At 36.9% G+C, this 19,993-nt stretch overlaps 1 long non-coding RNA gene across 1 annotated transcript in view; it reads right to left on the reverse strand.

Annotated features, from left to right (window-relative positions):
- Window positions 1-19,993, reverse strand: part of LOC129145343 (uncharacterized) — a 68,452-nt gene that overhangs the window by 31,377 nt on the left and 17,082 nt on the right. Inside the window, exon 2 of the long non-coding RNA XR_008550835.1 lies at window positions 10,996-11,151. This is a non-coding gene — a long non-coding RNA (uncharacterized LOC129145343). The remainder of the gene's footprint in view (window positions 1-10,995; window positions 11,152-19,993) is intronic.

The following is a 19,993-nucleotide window of genomic DNA, read 5'->3' on the forward strand; positions in this document are numbered from 1 at the left end:
TTGCATGTGATACAAAAATCTTCAGGCATTTTGCCCACTCCAATTCATCCATAGGCCTCCTTGTCTCTAATCTTACAATCCTTCCCTTTAAGTCTCCTTACGGCTGACATGGCATTTTCCACTGCCCATGCATCTGGATATATTACAACCTTGAGGAAGTTCTTTTTGTTCATAAAGTGATTATCCAGATTATTCAGGTACACCAGCCCAGGTGCTACCCACTGACCACACCCAGGTCAGGATATGCTGCAGCAACCATTCATTTTTTATTTTTTTACCAACACACCAAGCCCTCAACTGTCATACTACTGTGTCCATTCTTGTGCTTCTTTTGCATTTTGTTAGCATTTGCCTCTCTCACATCCAATGACTGGTTGATGGCAGGAGTAAATGCAGTTGGGGTCCTTTTCACCAATGTTGGATAATTCTGGAACCTAATCATAGGTTCAAAGCTACTGGTAGGTATGGCTGATATCATCACTGAGACTATGTCACAACAGTTTCTTTCTCTGTTCAAGTGCTTCTTTCTTTCCTCTACAGGTACTGACCCCCAGAATATTCCTAATGGAGTATACCAAACTTTTTGCCATAGTCTGCTTCCCAGAGAGCCCAACCTGAGGCAGAGAGCAAATATAAGATGGTGTATTACTTGGGGCTACCACATCAATCACCAAACAATCTTTGCTAAATCTTCATAGGAAATTTCCAGAGAGATTGTATGAAAAGACTGCATCTCAGAATAGTCCATGGTGGGTGGGTAGCAGAGAAATAGAGGGGGAGATGAGCACTTTATCTGCTGGTTATGGTCTGCCCCCACTGGGCAACAAAAACTGGACTTCTAAGTAGGGTCATTCAGCAACTATAGATGACCACTGAGAAAGCCAGACATTCTCTTGTCCCATACAGCCAGTCCCTAGAAGGGCTCTAAAATCTGTAGTGGTGCTGGCAACAGCCATCAATAGTGCCACTCTAGTCAGAAGGGAGAGCAGGTGACTGAGTAGACCAGGCTGAATGGCGGTGTGATGGAACATGAACTCGATTGTACAACTAGTAAGGGCATAAACACACATACATCGTTTTTTTCTTATGCATATATAGCTTTTATTTTACAAATATAGTCTTTTTCTGATGGACATATATATATAAACATATATATATATTTATCCTATTATGAAATATTTATTCAATTGTGGGAGAGAGAGAAAAGTGAATAGGGAGAGTAGCAGGTAATAATAATATATCAAATTATATGCTTATACAGTGGAATAGATTAGCGGGAAAAAAAAAAGGAAGATCTGCTTTTGCAGAGACATTTCCTCCTCCAGTTACTCCAAAAGCATTTCAGCTTACTCTCCCTTTCAGCAGAGGTGAGAGTTTGATGGCTGGGGTAAACTGGATTTTCCCAGGCTGGGAAGAAGTCTTAGAAGTCCGGATATTGAAAGATACCGGAGGAGAAACATAATCCAACTTACTCACTTTTCAAGTTAGGAAGCACATCTAGGGAAGGAGAATGAACTGTGTTGGCTTCTGATTTAAGAGGAAATGATTAAACAAGAAGTGATTGTATTCATGTCAAAATTAAGTGGTATTCTCATTAAAACTTCTCTCATAGGAAAGGACAGGCATGGGTGGAGACAACATTTACTGAATCCCTATTATGTTCCCTGGATTTCACACTCATTATTTCCTCTAATTAACTGTTTAATCTTCACAAAATCCTAGGAGGTAGATATCATTATACTTATTAATTAAGAAGTTCAGTAGCCTGTACAATGCCAGAGTCATAATTAGCGGCTCCTAGAATCAAACCCTGACTTCTAACCCTAAATAATAGCCCTAAATAACATCATACTCCAGAAGTGAAGCAGTTGAAGATTATTGAACTCAAGAACAATGTAATCATATTTTCATTTTAATATGCTGTTTCTACTTCCTTTTCATTCTAAGTGAGTTAAAACATCAAAGATTAAAGAACAATGGCTTGCCCCGAGTTAATAAAAGCTTAACTTTGTTTGAATCAATAAAACACTCATATAAATAGGAGTAAAAACATGCAGAAAAGACATTTCCAATCTCTTCACCACCTCCTGGTCAGAGGCACCAAATCCCACCCCCATCCCCAAGTAAATGGGGGCATTCTGCTCCTGAGACTTCAAGTTTTCTTTGAGCTCCAAAATAAGCAAAACTATAAAACAACCACTACAGATTTGCATAGTCTTTTGTTTCTTTAATGCAAATCTTTAAAATGTCCAAGAAAAGAAACACCAATGGAGGTGGGAGGCAGATTCCCTAAAATACTGGCCAAGGCAAACACAGGAAGTGCAGAAGCATCTGGAGATTGGAGCAAGTCAGATTGCACCTTCTGATCTCTGCCTGTGGTGCTTCAGATTCACTGACTTACAGTGGCTGCCTGCACAGCCCACAGGGAGCCTAGATGTGATCGGCAGAACAGTCATAACCCATGTTGTTACTTGGATAAAGAATGAAGTGGTCTCTCTAGACCCAACTATCTGACCACTTACAGGGAACATTCAACTTTTCTTATAACTAAGTCATTTGCCTTTTTCTCCCTCCCCATGTAACTCCTTCCCTCCGTTCTGTCCTTTCTCTCCCCTGCTCTTTCCCTTCTCATTTACTGTGCGCCAGGCATAGTTCTAAGTACTTTACATATATAAACTTAATCCTCATCCAACCCTGAGAAAGGTATATTTGTTATCTTTTCTTTACAGATGAACAGACTGATACACAGAAAAGTTAAATGCATGCCATTCATCACATAGTCAGTATATTTTGGGGGCCAGGGTTTAAACCCAAGTAGCTTGGCCCTAGAGTCCACACCCTAACCACAATGCTATTCAGTTATCAGCCATAAGCTGCACATGCTTGCTATTTCCCAGTCTTGTTTAACCATGTGCTGATTTGCTTACCAAATTATTAAAGAGGCTTGGCCCAACCAAAGCACTTCAGTCAACTTTTAGCTAAAAAAGACAGTTGCAAGGCCTCCCTGGTGGCCTCGGGGTTAAGTCTCAGTGCTATCACTGCAATGACCTGAGTTCAATCCCTGGTCAGGGAGCCAAACCCCATGACACAGCAGACCTCTTCTGTCACACAGGCTGCTCCCCTCAGCAGTGTATTTCAGTCAGTCCACCTCTTCTGCTCCCCACTCTGCCTCTGGTGAATCCTCTCATCCTCCCACCCCCGCACCTCTGGCCTACACCTTAGAGTTCTTCTACGCAAAAAATAGTTGCAATGAAATTGCTGGTTCCTGATAGCACTACTTTACTTTGGACTGCCTAGGGTTACACTTGTGTAGCTATTTCCTTAATTCATTTATTCTTAATCTCTAGCCCGAGCTCATCTGTGTCCTTCCATGTCGTAGCCATACTGACGTCCCACTGCACTTTCCTGCCTCTGTGTTTTACCCTTGCTATTCTCACTGCCTCTCAGCCCTTCCATCTCTCCCATGGGGATATAGCCCATTCTTCTAGCCCTTCTGTTCCAGCCCTTAAGCAGCAACTTTATAATGGCTTACTTTTGTGTTCTAGATTGAACCCTTGAGGGTTATAGCAGTGCTCTGTTCTTCTATGTCTCATTTCCCACAGGACTTCATAAAGACACTAAGGTAAGTTAACTTAGACATATTTTACCAAGAAAAGTTTGAATGTGAAGACAACCTAATTAAATGTATTTGTGTGATACTGTGAGTGATAAGAAATATATATTTGGTCATTCAGATGACCAAATATATATTTCTCATCTATATTTGGTCTTCCTCTAGAGTTCTTGAGTCACAATTCCCAAACCTTCAGAATCTCCTAAAGTGTTGGAGTGATACAGGTACCTATTGTTATGTGAATGAAGTGACTTCTGGAAGCACCTAAGGATGTGGGCTGGTTACCTAGAGAACCAATCAGGTTGGGCTTTCCATCCTACCCTAGACCTCTAGGGAGGGGTGAGGGGGTGGAAATGAGTTCAGTAGAAAACAGTCAAAGATGTCATCAATCACGCCTCAGTAGGAAAGCCTCCATAAGAACCAAAAGGACAAGTTTTGAGACTTTTAGGTTGTGGTATCCAAACACTTCCATGTGCCACTGTTCTGTACTCTAAGCTCCACAAAGACAGAAAGTTGTTTGGGACCTTGCCCTATATATCTTTTCATCTGGCTGTTGATTCTTACCCTGTAGCATCTTTTGCAATCAACAGGTGATCTAGTGAGTAAATGAGTTTCCTGAGTTCTGTGTTCTCAAATTCATGGAAATTGAGGAAAAGCTGGAGGTAGCTCTGATTTATAGCCAGCAAATCAAAAACACAGGTAACAGCTTGGGCTTGCAACTGGAATGTGAAGTGGAGGACAAGTCTGGGAAATAGCCCTTAACCTGTGGAATCTGATGCTACTCTAGGTAGACAGTATAATTGAGTTGAATAGATATCCTGCTAGTGTATGAGAGTTGCTTATTGGTTTGGGAAGCTTCCACACACACACACTCACATTGGAATTGGATCCACGAATCCTTTTTAATCTGGTATTTAAAAACATTAATAACTTTTGGGGAGAAAAGAGAGAGAGAGTTGTCCTGGGCTGAGTTCATAATCCTCTTACTAAGACCTTCTACCTGTAAGTCAAAAATTATATACATAAAGGTAACACAATGAAAAAAGCACATGACAAAAATAAATTTATGTTATTGTGTGCAGCCCATTATAATTTGTTATAAACTTTCAAGTACCTATGGGTCATTCCTCTCTGTTGCCCCCATGCCTGGCACAAGCCCTTAGCTGGAAGAGATGCGCATCCCTCCTCCTAGACTTTTGAGGTTAAGAGTGGTTTCAGTACAAGCTAGTTGAAGTTTATTTGGGACCTAAAGAAGTGCCACAGAGAGATGATCCACAACTCATCTGACCTTATGGAGAGATTCCTCCTTCCACTGGACTGAGTATGGGCTAGCTAGAGTGTTAACATTACCTTACAAGCAGGGGCAGAGACCCAAGCATACATAGACTTACAGCTGTATTTGTCTAGCACTTTGTTGTGCCCAGGGAAACATGTAATGAGGATGCAGACAGAATTTGGCTAGAAGGGATAAGTGCTCTTGGGACTCCTTGATGTTCTCTCCCTCATCTGGTAGAGGAAAATCAACTAGGGAAGCAGGACAGAAGAGAACATATTAAATAATGTGGACAACTGAATCTGTAGCCTAGTGGAAAGGCAGGTGGATACCAATATTTAATTTAATTTAATTTAATTTTCTTTATTAGAAATCAGTAACAGGAGAACTAACATGTAATTCACAGCTAGAGAATAATAATAAAGAAGACAAAAACTAACATTATTAAACTAGTGGTTGACTTTTAGACTTCCACTAAAGCCCACCCAGAATACATTGAAGGCCTATTTTAAGATAAGAAGAGAATTAATATTCTATGATAGGAAATTCAGTGACTAATTTTTCTCAAACTAAAGAATGTATGAACTCTATTCACTCTCATTAACCAAAGGTAATTCAGGTTCACATTTCCTCATCTACAATTTTCAAAACCAAAGTTTTTCATAACTCATTTGGTAGCAATATTGGATCAGAACTCTTTTGGCAGTAAAACCTGATAAGAATAGATACAAAGTTGCTTATATTCTTTACTTGCCCCACTTAGTGTAAATCATTTATACAGTTCTTAGCAGAAACATGGATGTGTTTAATCTGGGCGCTGCTCCAGATTCGGAAGAGGGTGTTGACTATCTGCCCTTTGCACCTTTCTAATATTGACAAACTCTGCCTTCCAAAATACCTCTGGTTCCAAAGTCTTCAGGTATTAGACAATGGACTTGTAAATAGATAACAACAAGCCTGGAATCCAGGCTTGTCAGCCCACAGAGAGACCAAAATCCTCTGTGGCTACCAATCATCAGCTTAATGCTTTGTCCCTATTACCTGTACATGAAAAAGATGTTTCTTTAAATGTAATGTGAATTATTATCTTGCTTTTAAAAAATTCTAAAGTTAGTAAATATTTCTAGCCTTCTCCAAAATAAGACAAAGACTTCTAGTATCCTATAAAAGTGTCTTCTCACAATTTCCATATGAGGTTTGCCTAGAATTTAGTTCAGGCCCATTTTCACCCTTCAGAAACTATTGTCAGTATATTTTTCCCATACAACACTTAACTGAATTTATATTTCAAAAAAAAAATTTGTTCACTGTTGTGACTTCCAGCTTCTTTTAGAATCCATTTAGTTGTTAGTCTTCATATGCCTGATAATGTATTTATCTGACCCTCTGTCACGAATAAGAGTTAGTCTTCCTTAGCACTTTGACTATATAGTATCATTACCTTTGACATATATTTACTTCAGCTTATGAGAAGCAGGTGTGCAATCTAGTGTTATTGTACTATACATAATCTATAAATTCTCTAGTAGTTTTTCATATTTACATTTGATCTTCGATAGTGTGCAATTTTACCATATGTACAGCTGTCTATATTTTAAAATTTATTTACCTGGGGGGGTGGGAATTATATGGGGAATATAACCAAGATGAAAATGCATACATTGTGCAAAAATGAAAAATGATGTAAAACATATATATATAAAAATTATTTACCTTGTTCAGTATTTGTTAAGATTTTTTTCAATCTGAGAATTCTTGCCTTTCTCTAATTATTGAAAAAAATTCATATACTATTTTTGCAAATATCTTCTCCCTCCATTATTTCTTCTTATATCTTGGAGCTTCTCAATCTAGCTTCCTTTCCTCAATGTCTCCTTCACATTTTTCTTTTCTTCCGATGTTGTATTCTGAGTGTTTCTCTTTATTAAATTAACATTGTTGCAATTCAGAGACACAGGATCAGACCTTCTCAGATAGCTTTCTAGTGACCACTTTCATTTTTCAATATCAAATTTACTCTATATTTCATCTTTCATGGTCCTTTCTACTGTAAGTATCTTTACATTTCTATTATTTGCAGTTGCTCTTTCTCATATGTTCTGTTCTTGCTTGATAACTTAATGTTCTCTTTCCATATGATATACAATCCTATATCTCCTTGAGAAATGTAAACATACTTTAAATGCTATCTTATTTATGGTAAACATACTTATTTTAAATGCTATGTTATTTATATTTTATCATTTGTGAACTCTTCCAATGTGTGACTCTGTCTCATACACACAGCAGGTATTTCCTTGTATATGTTATAATTTTCAATTATAACAGGTGAGGTTATCTTCCAAAGGACCTTATTTTTATCTTCACCTCTCTATATGGTGTGGTTTCATGGCTGCTTCATCAGCTCTCTGCGTTGTTTATCCCAATTAGGCTATTGATTAGGGTAGGTTCTTAAATTATTGGTTGTTATTGCTGTTTTTGTCAAATGACCTCATAGAAAACTCAACAATATCCTTGTTTCCTCTCCCTATGTATACCATAGATAGGTATACACATACTATTTTATTTGTAACTATAGGAAGTTGATAGGTTCCATAAAACCCAGTCACTCGTCCTGTGGGAGCATTTAGATCACTGCTTAATAACTCTGGGTGAGACATTTTGGAGGTTTTTATCTCACGTGGGTAGAAAAATTCTATTTAACTCTCTTGCTATATAGTAACAGTTTCAATGATCTTGAAAAGTATTGTTTGCTCATGTTTTCATTTTAGCTTTTCTTATAGGTGTATAACTGTAGCTCATTGTGGTTTGATTTGCATTTCCTAATGACTAATGATATTGAATATCTTTTCATGGGCTTATTTGCATGTATACATTAGAGAGGGTATAAAGTGTCTGCCCCTTATTAAAAAGTCAGGTTGTTTGTTTTCTTATTATTGAGATTTTAGAGTTCTTTATATATTCTAGCATATACTCTAGTCAATTATTAACTATATGATTTACAAATATTTTGGTGACTTGTCTTTTTATTCTCTTAAAAATGTTTTTTAAAGAGCAGGATCTTAAAAGTTTGACAAAGTACAATATTTCAATGCAGTTTTTTGAATTGTCACTTTGGTATTGTATCTAAGAAATCTTTCATTAACCCTAGTTGGCAAAGGTTTTCTCTTACTTTTTTTACATTTTGTAAAATGTTTTACAATTTTAGACCTGTGGTCTAGTTAATTTTTAGAATTAACTATAGTTACTATGTATTTTAATGATATTAAAAATTTTTTCTCCTTTTTATATGGAGCTGGGAGGAGGCTGGTTATGAACTTGTTTACTCCAGCAGATTGATCCTTAATTGGTACTATATTATACAGCATTTTCCTTCAATAGTTCATTTGCTTGATATGCAAACTAATTATATATAGGCTAATTGGCTGGTTTCCAATTAAGAAAAGGAAATGACTGGCCATGCATGAAGTGCTGGTTAATACAAAAAAGTATGTAAATCATTCTCCCTACTCTCAACAGACTGTCTCACTCTCCCAAACAACTACATTGGGAAAGTTATTTGCATAATGAGATCAAACCCATTGATATAAAAATACATTATCAAGGGCCCCCCTGGTGGCACAGAGGTAGAGCTCTGGGTTGTGAAGCTGCCTGCAGTCTCTGCAGCACCGGTTTGATCCCCCGCCACCGGGCAAGGGTCCCACATGGCGCGCAGACCTCTCCTGCCGCCTGCTGCTCCACTCAGCAGTGCACTTCGTCAGTCTGCCTGTTCTGCTCTCTGCTCTGGCTCTGGTGAATTCTCTCACCCTCCCGTGCTTCTGACTGTACCCCAGTGCTTGTATAAATAAATAAATAAATCTTTAAAAAAATTATTAAAAAATACATTATCAAATATATTTTTGTAATTAGGTAGTATCTATCTCAATAAATCAGAGCAAAGGTGATCATTAAAAATATGTCAGCTCCTCTTAAGTTCATTAATATTTCATTCACATGTGCCTCTAAAGGGCAATACTAAGAAACAGACAATAGAAAACCTAAACAAATGCTAGAAAACTGACTAGAATTGAGGCTACCAGGAGTGTAGGACTGGGGAGCAGATGTTGAAAGGGGCCCAATGGACTATGGTGGAGGACCAAGGGTGCTCTCATGGTGGGTGTAGTGCAGTAACATACATGTGAAGAGGTATGAAACTATACCTCTAAATCTTATACAGTACTGTAAGTAAATATTATCTCAATAAAAATATTAAAAAAAATGTGAGCTCATGATGGCATCTCTTCAAAACATATTGATGAGAAGTAAAATGAATATACATGTTATCATGGAAACAGATGGATAACAGGTCACCTAATATTGTTTTGAACGTTAATATATTTTCACAACAACAAACTTCCAACACTGAAAAATGCAGTGCTGGTCAATACAGGAAAGTATGTAAATCATTTTCCCTACTCTCAACAGACTGTCTCGCTCATCCAAACAACTACATTGTCTACAATGTCTCATTGACATTTTTCAAGAGAAAATAAGAACAAATTTCTGTGTGACTCAGAAAAAAGAGCTACTTTAATAACTAATAAATATTTTTACAGGTGGAAAGGGGAAAAAGAAAACAAAGGACTTGAGCAATCATACCTCAAATACAGATTCAAGCCCAGTTTGAAAAATAGAGGTCATTCTGATAACCCATTATCTTTGTTATAAAATTCCAAATCATAAAATGCAAGTCTTAAGAAATAGTTTCTCCATTTTCATCTTTCTGGAAAACTACCACTAACAATTTAAACTATTGTTATAAAATGTACTTAACCAATATTTCTCTTACAATGACAACTATATTTAGTTGGGAAAGTGCTTCAGACGGAATGTAAGACCTTAAGAGGCTTTTGATATTGATAGATATTTTAGATAAAACAAGACCAAAAATTAACTTGTTACTTTGGAGACAGAAGGGAGGGGAATGAAAGAGAAAGAGTAGATGTCAGCTAGAAAGGAGACAACCATGCATTCCCTAATAACTTCTCCCCTTATTCAAAGTCTTGAATCTTCAGCAAAATGAGCACACAAATTACAAATTTTGTACTACTGAACATGTTGTGAAACTGATGAAGAAACCAGACCTTCATCCCGGATAAATATAGAGCAAACAGAGGTAGCATGTGCAGATGGCACATGCCTGGCAGCAGAAGATACTGAGCTAGCACAGGAACAAGCACAAACAATAGGGTTTCTCACACAGGGGAAACCGTGGAACTTGCATTTGGACCAAATACAGCCAGATCCCTACAGATCAGGGGGCCCCAGCGGGTGTATCATCTGGGAAACATGCATTATACTGGTATAAAAAACAGGCAGATTTATATTGACTGATATAAAAACATATCCTTAAAAATTATTAAATGAAAAAGCAAGTTGTATAACAGTGTCCCAGTTTTCCAAGTGAGCTCACTGGAAGTTGAATTCCACGAAAATTTATTCTAAGAATCAGATCTGTATTAAAGATGAGTTCAGACACAAAAAACCAGTTCTGTTGTACGGAACCATGTTGAGTCCATGTGGAAAGGCAGTGGGAGAGGGTGAGGGGAGTCAGAGAGCAGTGGAGGGGCCAGTAGAACAGACCCTTCAAACAAAAGTAGGAGCAGCCAAGGCTACATCATTTGCCAGCACAGGGACAAATGGAATCATCCATTGTTAAAAATTTTTTAAAGAATTGCAACCTGGCAGCTGTGCAGCATTAAGTCACGTGAGGGCCCTTTGAAATGTCTGTTCCTGCGCTACCACACTGGCTCTGACAAAAAAGACACAATCCACAAATCCTCTGCCTTACTCTGTTTCTCTTTTTCATTTAAATGCTCTCTTTTGGGGGGAACATCTCTCAACCATATGATGAGATATTAAAGTTTACTTGACCTGGATCTCCTTACTTCACATCTATTCTTGCCTTCTTTCAACCAGGCAACTTGGAAAGCAGCTCCTGCAAATTCTCTTCATGGGAATCACCTAAGCAAGTCTCTCACATTGTCTAGATATAAAATCTTTCATACACTGGACACAAAACATGCCATTCACTCATTATTTTGCATTTCTAATAAAAGCAAAATCTTACCTGATTGCTATAGGAGCCATGTGGTGAAAAGAGCAAGGGTTCCTAGCATACAGTAGGTTCTCAATACTGCTTCAAGGATCAATGACTTCATAAAAATTTCCAATTCTGAGTTTTCTTGGAGAAATAATTTCACATTGAGAGGCTTTGGCTTCTTTTCTGAAAAATAATGAGATAATTACCAAGTGTAAAAATGTCTATGTGATTCAAAATGTGCAAAGATACATTTAAAGAGAAAGAGCTGAGAGGGTGGGAAGGATGATGCTCACAAGTGTTTTCTCTGTTGTGGAAAAGTGATACATGTGCTGTCGGAAGAGGAAAAAATTCCATAAACACTATTTCTCCATATCCAACATAGTCAATTAGTGTAGGGATTTATATAACTTCCATATAAATACATTTATTATTACAGCTGTGTTATTAATTCATTCTACAAGTCTAAATTCCCACTATGTTACTTCCATGTGGAAAATATGGCTAAGGAGATTAAGGTGTGACTTTATCTAGTTCTACAGAGAGACTATAAATTGGGTAAGAAATGAGATCAAGGTTTGTAATCCTGTGTTTTAGTTTTTGGGAAGAATAAAATGGACTCTCTTCATGAGTCAATGTGTACCCCCAAGCATAAAAAACTATTTCCAGGGTCTCCCCTGGTGGCCAGCAGTTGAACACTGGGCTGCAAAGCTGCCCGCAGCCTCTGCAGCGACAGTTCGATCCCCGGCCACCAGAGAGGGTCCCACATGGCATGCAGACCTCTCCTGCTGCACCCGCTGCTCCCCTCAGCAGTGCATTTCGTCAATCTGCCTGTTCTGTTCCCTGCTCTGGCTCTGGTGAATTCTCTCACCCTCCTGTACTTCTGACTGTATCCAGTGCTTGTATAAATAAATAAATAAATCTTTAAAAAAAATAAAAACTGTATTTCCAAAAGAAATAGGAACAGAAGCAAGAAAATGACCAAGAAAACAAGTGGCTTTTCATGGTATTTAGTATGGAGCTTAAATACAAAGTTTCCCTTGAAATGAGGCTTTATTTATTGACAAATAGAAATCCAGATCTTAATCATCATTACGATATTAGCTAATCCAGAGTCTCTTGGAAATGTTAAGATTCATTTCTGTGTCTTAGAGAAGGAAAATTAGTGACCTCCTCATTTGCAATTAAATGTCTACTTAACCCCTTTCTCTTCAGAAGTAGAGCCACACCAAAGAAGGATTTTCCCAATAAGGCTCACAAATTTAAAGTAGTCTAAGCAAATGTAGAATGCGAGTTCATGGGCTGTGCAGAATAAATCAAATTACTAGAAGTTTCATATCAACCAAATAGCATTTTTTTCACCTGCGGTCATTCTGAATTATGAATGAAAAGCATGATTTGAAGAAGAGAATTTTGTTTGGAAAAATTAAATGCATTAAAAAATAAACTAAAAAACTCAGTGAGGTTGAAAAAAAGTTGAAAAAACTTTATTCAGCAGGAAAGTAAAATAGACACAGAGTCAATTATGGCTAGTGAAAAACATCCAGACCTGAAGTTTTAAAGATTTGAATTGCAGCCTCATTACTTACTAGATTTGAGCCTGTAGACGAGTTTTAAAATTATTCCAAGCCTTACATTCCTCTATCCAAGGCTATAACAATCTGTAGGTCACGAGGGATGTTGTAAAAACCATACAGTAGAGCAGTGTAATGTTTATATTTGTGTTATACAAATAATGTGCATTCTCCCATGAAATTAAAATACAGAACAATATTCCCTCTTCTACGCAATTATTAGTTTGAGAAATGAATTTTGTATACTATTGTGTTTATTTTACAGACATTACTTTCATATGTATTTCATATGATTCTAAGGGTTTGTTTGTAAAACACCATACATACTTTTCTTTATTGGCTAAGGAATTTTTTATGAATTTTTATCTAGTGTGATTTTCTACATAGGAAATGACTTCAGAATACAATCCATACAATGTAATTTCACTGCATGTGGTAGTATTTTACACATTATTGAGAGCAAGCAGGTGTAACACACTATTAGTAATCTCAACAGAAATAAAGACAACAACAAAAGAAAAACAAACAAAAATCTCACATAAAGATATTCTCGAATTAGGCAATTTTTCCTATTGCCTATTTTTATATTTAGAGTGTATTGTCTTTAATCCTCAAACAATAATTTGTATTCAGTTAAGTTTCTATGGGTTTAAAAACAGTAGTTTTAGTTGAATGGAAGATACTTAGTAGCTATACAAATAGTTTCTAAGTAACAAGCTGAGTTTAAATCCATTGAATATATTTTTCTTTTCTTTTTTTTTTACAATAGATGGACAGGCAAATTTTTTTTCAAAGTTGTTTCATGGTGGCTAGAATTTCAGTAATAATAATTTATAAAATAACTGCTTATTCAACCAAAATTAATACATATTTGTTGTGTAGAATATACAGAGAACTTTAAGTTATAATTTATGAGATGTTTAAGTTGCAGAAATTTTAAAGGTGATTTTCTTCCTTTTTACAACTTAGAGATGGAAATGGTAAAAGGTTAAGTGATTTGTGTAAAGCCAAGCTTTTATCATCGAGAAGATGGAACTTGAAGTAGGAAAGTCAAAAGCCAATGAGAACATGTCAGCAAAGTCAGAGCAGCTGAAACAGCTTGAACTCTAGCCTTCCTCAGCTCCTCAGAAATAGGTACTCTGATTGGCCCAAAGTTGAAAAAACTTTTTATTTCCAACCTTCATTTTTCACTCAAATATACTGATCTTTTAAGAGAACAAAGCAAAAAAGAACCTCCTGGTGGCACAAGGATCAGTCTCAGCACTATCAAGCTACCACGAGCTACTGAAATGTGAGTTCAATCTCTGGCTAGGGAGCTAACCCACATGGTGCAACAGACCTCTCCTGTCTCGCCGGCTGCTCCCCTCAGCAGTGTATTTCAGTATCTACCTGTTCTGCTCCCCACTCTGTCTCTGGTGAATCCTCTCACTCCCCGCACCTCTGGCGTATGCCCCAGTTCTTGTATGCATAAATAAAAAAATATATCTTTAAACAAAAAAATAAGCAAAAAATAAAACCAGAACTTTACATAGCAAATAGTTTACAGACATGTAGACATGAACATCTAATTATTAAGTATATATTATCTATGTAAGAAATCCTTGCCAAATGGAAGTATTCAATTTAGATGTACCAAATATATACCCATATAACTGATCATTACTCTTTCAAAATAATGTAATGAATACATATCACACACACACACACCACACACACACAGAGAGAGACACACACACCCCAGTCTACTTAACTAGACTCTCAAATAGGGAAGAAAGAATTTAGAATTTTCAAGTTTTTCCACTCAAGCACATACATATTAATGCCACATATAAAGAAAATGATTCTGCTACAGATTTAAAAATAATTAGTAAGTGATATCATTATATATTTCTAGTTTGTTTGTATTAAGTTTCCCCAGAATAAACACATAAGGGTCATGGAAATCATAGGAGGATATGAACTCTGTTTCTGCGTTTTCAATAGCATTTAGAAAAATGTTGCCTAATATACTAATAAGCATGAAAGTATAATTATATGTTTGCAAGCCAAACTCTTGATTTTATTTCCACTTTTGGTGGACTGAATGATTTTCTTTGATTTGTTTCTCTGTGATCACATCGCCCTCTCAGGTATTTACGTAATATAGCCATTATCCTGAAGATTTTAGTATCCTTATGGCCTGCAGAAACATGAAAAAGTTTCATGTGATACAATCGTAGCTGTAAATCCTGCCTCCATCACTTACCAGTCAGATAATCTGGATCAAGATACTCATTTGTTGAACGTCTGTTTTCTCCACTGTAAGTGAATATATCGCATGGTTTACGGTAAGGATTAAATGAAGTGTATAATGTGCTTAAGCATTTGCCACTTAATAGCTCTTTGTTTCTAAGACTTCAAAAGTTTCTCATTTTCCTCAGAGAAGGAATATCAACCTCAGAAAAGAATGACTTCCATGGAAAAAATCTCATTTGAATAATTACAGTAATCAGCCTTATTTGTTTTTCTCTATCTATGTTGTGTTCCCTTTACAATAAATTTTATATATATTTTTCTTTTTTGTTTCCAACATTTTAATGCAGAATTGGCCAAAAAAAAATATCTATTTGGGTTGTATACCATGCTTTAAGGTGTATAAAGTGATGATGATTTATTAAGCATATACATTGTAAAATGTACACCACGATCACATTCATCAATTTATCTATTTTTTATGTGTTTGTGGTGAGAACACTAATGATTTAGTCTCTTTCAAGTATACAGTACAGAACTATTAACTATGGTCATGATGCTATACTTTAGATTCGCAGAAATTATTCATTTTATAACAAAAGTTTGTACTCTTTGACCAACACTTCCCCATTTCTCCCACTCCTCTCCCCCCGTCACCCCCAACCAGCCTGTGCATCACCTTTCTGCTCTTTGGTTCTATGAGCTTGACTGTTTTGTACTCTATTTATAAGTGATATCATACAATATGTGTCTTTCTGTGTCTGGCCTACTTTACTTAGCATAATAATATTCTCTAGATTTATCCATCCTCATCCTGCCACAAATGGCAGTATAGTCTTCCTTTTCATGACTGTACATGTATACCTCACATATATGACACAGTCTATTTATTTCTTTATCCATTCATGTATTGATGGACACTTAGATTGTTTTCATGTCTTAGTGGTTGTAAGTTATGTTACAGTGAACATAGGAGTTTAGATATCTAAACTCTCATTGTGGTTTTGAGTTCTCCTAATGATTAAATATGTCATATATCAGTTGGCCATTTGTATACCTGCTTTGGAAAAAAAAAATCTATCCAGGTCCTTTGCTCATTTTTTCATTGGTTTATTTGTTCTTTCAGTTATTGAGTTGTATGAATTTTTTTAAAAAGATTTATTTATTTATTTATTTATACAAGCACTGGGTACAGTCAGAAGTGTGGGAGGGTGAGAGAATTCACCAGAGTCAGAGCAGGGAGCAGAGCAGGCAGACTGACGAAATACACTGCTGACGAGAGCAGAGGGTGCGGCAGGAGAGGTCTGCGTGCCATGTGGGGCCCTCGCCGGTGGCTGGGGATCGTCGAACTGGCGCTGCAGAGGCTGCGGGCAGCTCTGCAGCCCAGAGTTTAAGCACTGTGCCACCGGGGAGGCCCGAGTTGTATGAATTTCTTACATATTTTACATTTTAACTCCATTTCAGATCTTTAATTTGAAAATATTCCATTCCTTCTTGTGTATCTTCATTTCACTGATTGCTTCTTCTGCTGTGCAAAAGCTTTTTTGTTTGATGAAGTTCTACTTTTTCATTGTTGTTGCTTGTACTTTTGTTAACATATCCAAAAAGTCATTGCCAAGACCAATGTCAAAGTGATTTTTTTCCCTGTGTTTTCTTGTAGAATTTTTACAGCTTCAGGTCTTACACTTAAGGTTTAATGCATTTTGAGTTAGTTTAGTTTGGTGTAAGGGTCCAATTTCATTACTTTTATGTGAATATCCATTTTCCCCAATGTCACTTACTTAAGACTATATTTTCTCTGTTGAGTAGTCTGTGCATTCTTATCAAAGATTAGTTAACTATATATGCATGGGTTTATTTCTAGACACACTGTATATTTTTTCCCTTTAAGAAGCTTTGGTTTCCTATTATGGATATGAATGTTCAGTGAGAACCTGAAAGAGCCAATGAAACCATGATATTGTTTTTTCCAGAAAGATGATTGGCCTGGATTCTCTCTACTGCCATTTCTTACTGTCAAAAAGGAGTTAGAAAGACATTTTTTTTTTTTAAATAGAGGCATGTTTTATTTATTTATTTGTTTGTTTGTTTGTTTGTTTGTTTATACATGCACTGGGTACAGTCAGAAGCGCGGGAAGGTGAGAGAATTCACCAGAGCCAGAGCAGGGAGCAGAGCAGGCAGAAGGACCGGAGTACACTGCTGAGGGGAGCAGCGGGCGGCAGGAGAGGTCTGCGCGCCATGTGGGACCCTCCTCCGGTGGCCGGGGAGCAGCCGGGGATCGAACCGGCAGGGCAGAGGCCGCAGGCAGCTTCGCAACCCAGCGATCAACTGCTGCGCCACCGGGGAAGCCCTAGAAAGACATTTTTAAAGGAAAAAAATGTAACCACTAGTTACTTGCTATGCAGTTTGAGTAACCACCCTGGGGCGGGGGGCAGTGTCTTCATTTTATCAAGTCCTACCTTCATTCAGGTCCTTAGTGGCTAAATAATTTGCTGTGTTCTTCACACAATCATAAACAAAATCTGACTCAGTCATTTAGGCTTCCAAAACAGAACTGAGTAATGATAAATGCAGATGGGAAGTGACATTAAGCTTTTATGTTGGTTCACAAACAAAATACAGTAAAGAGCAAGAAGTCAATAAAACATCTAGGCCTAAAGGGTAACAATGTAGGCCAGTGTGCAGAGTGCCACTTACTCGCCAGCACATGCACAGGGGATAGGAAGAGTGACTGCACAAAAGAGAGGCCAGCTGAAAGGACAGCTGCTTCTGTGGCTTAGAAGTAGTAGCACTAATCTGACTCGGTGTTGTCATACTAATTTATCTTAATTTTGGTATTATTCTAATATCTGTATCAGAGGTAATGAGTTTTTAGTGTGATGGGAAAGAACATGAGTCAGACAGAAACAAGCTTCAAAAGACTTCTCTGATCACACTAGCTAGAAATGGCCTTTGTTTTTTCTTCTCTGATCTCTTGCATTAGTTTTATCACTTTCCTAAAATAGGAGTGATTTGTGCTTATGCTTTATCTTTCCTCCTGATACATGTATTCTTTGAGAAGAGATGATGATGTTATGTTTATTTTTCTATCACCCACACATCCAGCATACTTCTTTATATTCAATAGCTAATAAAAACTATGATATTAGTGTGCAGATACATAAGTGAAAGCAGTGGTTTGTACCCACTCAAAAGGCTGAATAAGAGACAAGAGTCACTAAGAAAATACAAAACCAGTATTGCTTAATTTTGCCCCAAGGCACAGGGTTATTACAAGCCTGCAAAACCTTTGTTACCAGGCCAGTCTTGATTCTTTACTTCTGTTATCAAGTATTTCATGTCTTTAGCTTTTCCTTGTGCATACATTTTTTACCCTTTTTCATTTTCACTTTCTCATTTTTGATTGCTTTAGAAGTTAGTTATTTCAAGTTAAAATTTTGAGGAAATTGAACAATTGCTACTTTCTTTAGATTAGCTCATAAGCCAGGAAGCTTTTTTTCTGAAGTGTGTATAGACATCTGGCTCCCTGTCAAGGCTTGGTCATCATTAACATTGATAATGCTAATTGTATTTCCTTGTGGTATCCTGGTTGACAATACACGATACAATTAATCATAAGCAAAATGAAAGCAAATTGTGGACAGACTAATTCTTTTTCACAATGGGTAATATACACTGATAGATGATTTTGGTTAATGAGGAGCTCAAATTACTTTATAAATTTGATCTTCCCCTTATTGTAAGCAGCTGGTAGGGATTTGTTTCCCTATCTTTGGTGAATTTGAGGTTCAAGATTGCACAAGGATAGAGTCAAGACAGGGACAAACTTGCAGACTCCTAAGTTAATAGAATCTATCTCCTGGGTCATTTGTCTTCCTACAGAAACCTATTTAGTGCCTCTGGTAGAAGGACAGGCACTCATCAACCACATGATAAATGTGATAACAAACTTGCAGTTCAGTTATGGGAAACAGAGGGACTAAGTGGATCCAAAGCTCTGCTCTCTGGTTGTGCCCTTTAGAAGGAACCAGAAACTCTCTTATTCCTCTTCCCCCCACATTTTGCCAGGACAATACAGTTTAGACAGAGAACTACTATCAAAGAGATCCTAACTGGCTTCAAGTGCCACTTAAGACTTGAATTCATTGTGGCCTACACAGGCCATTGACTCCTCTCTAATATCTGCTCAAAATATAGAAAAGAGAATATGATGTATATTGTCAAGGGCACAACAGGAATTAGGGAGATAACGTCATTTTAAAAGCATTGTTGTATCTTCCCTTTTGTTCTTTGGATACTAATCTGAACAATGTTAAAGGGAATTACAAACAAGATGAATAAAAGCTGAACAATGAACTTTCAAAACAAAATATTTCTTTCTATAAATATTCCAGAAGTATCTGAAACAGTATTATGTCACTGTTTTGTTTCATATTTTTCATCTGTCAGCATCTTTATTTCTTGTTTGTTTTAGAATTAAAATCCTTTTCAACAGAAATTGGAAATCACAATCTTTCTAGCTGGGAAATATTGCCTACCAATTTATTTGTTCCATACATATATTTATAAAAAAAGTTTGATTCTGCAAACTGTGATCTAATAATTCTTGCTTTGCTAGGAAACAATTTAATCACAAACTTTGCTTATTAAGTCTCCCTCAGGACTGACATGCATCATTACCTTCTCAGACTTCATGGGTCATATGAAGATCCTGGAAGAAAATTTACAGTGCCCTCAAGCTGCCACTACCAGATGAAATAATTGCTTTTAATTTTGAGAACGAACTAAAGCATGGTCTCTATTGATTTCTTAAGTAATACTCGGTTTAACATTGGGTTATTTTTTCCTTAAGTCAATAAATGAAAAATGAAGTAATCCTCGACCAAGCCTGTGTTCCTATAATATACAGGATTTCTGTCTTCCAGTGGCATTACACAGGCAGTTTCTAAGGCTGACTCCCAGGTTCTGCTGTTAGAAGAGGAGGTTATACAAGCACATAAACAAAGCTGTTCTGTCAGCCAAAATACCAGTTAGGCTGTGTTTGCCATGGCATAAATAAATGTTCCCTTCAGATCCAGTCAAAGTGAGAAAAACAAGGAAATTACAAAGAATGATTTTAATGTTAAGAGGACAGGAGGTTAGGAAGCATGAAGGAAGTTTTAATTGTTTTACAAACATTTCTAGTAAACCACCCTCAACAGCTGGGCCTACATAATCACCA

This window comes from Talpa occidentalis, unplaced genomic scaffold (assembly GCF_014898055.3).
Source record: "Talpa occidentalis isolate TD23 unplaced genomic scaffold, MPIMG_talOcc4v2.1, whole genome shotgun sequence".
NCBI classification, from domain to species: domain Eukaryota; kingdom Metazoa; phylum Chordata; class Mammalia; order Eulipotyphla; family Talpidae; genus Talpa; species Talpa occidentalis.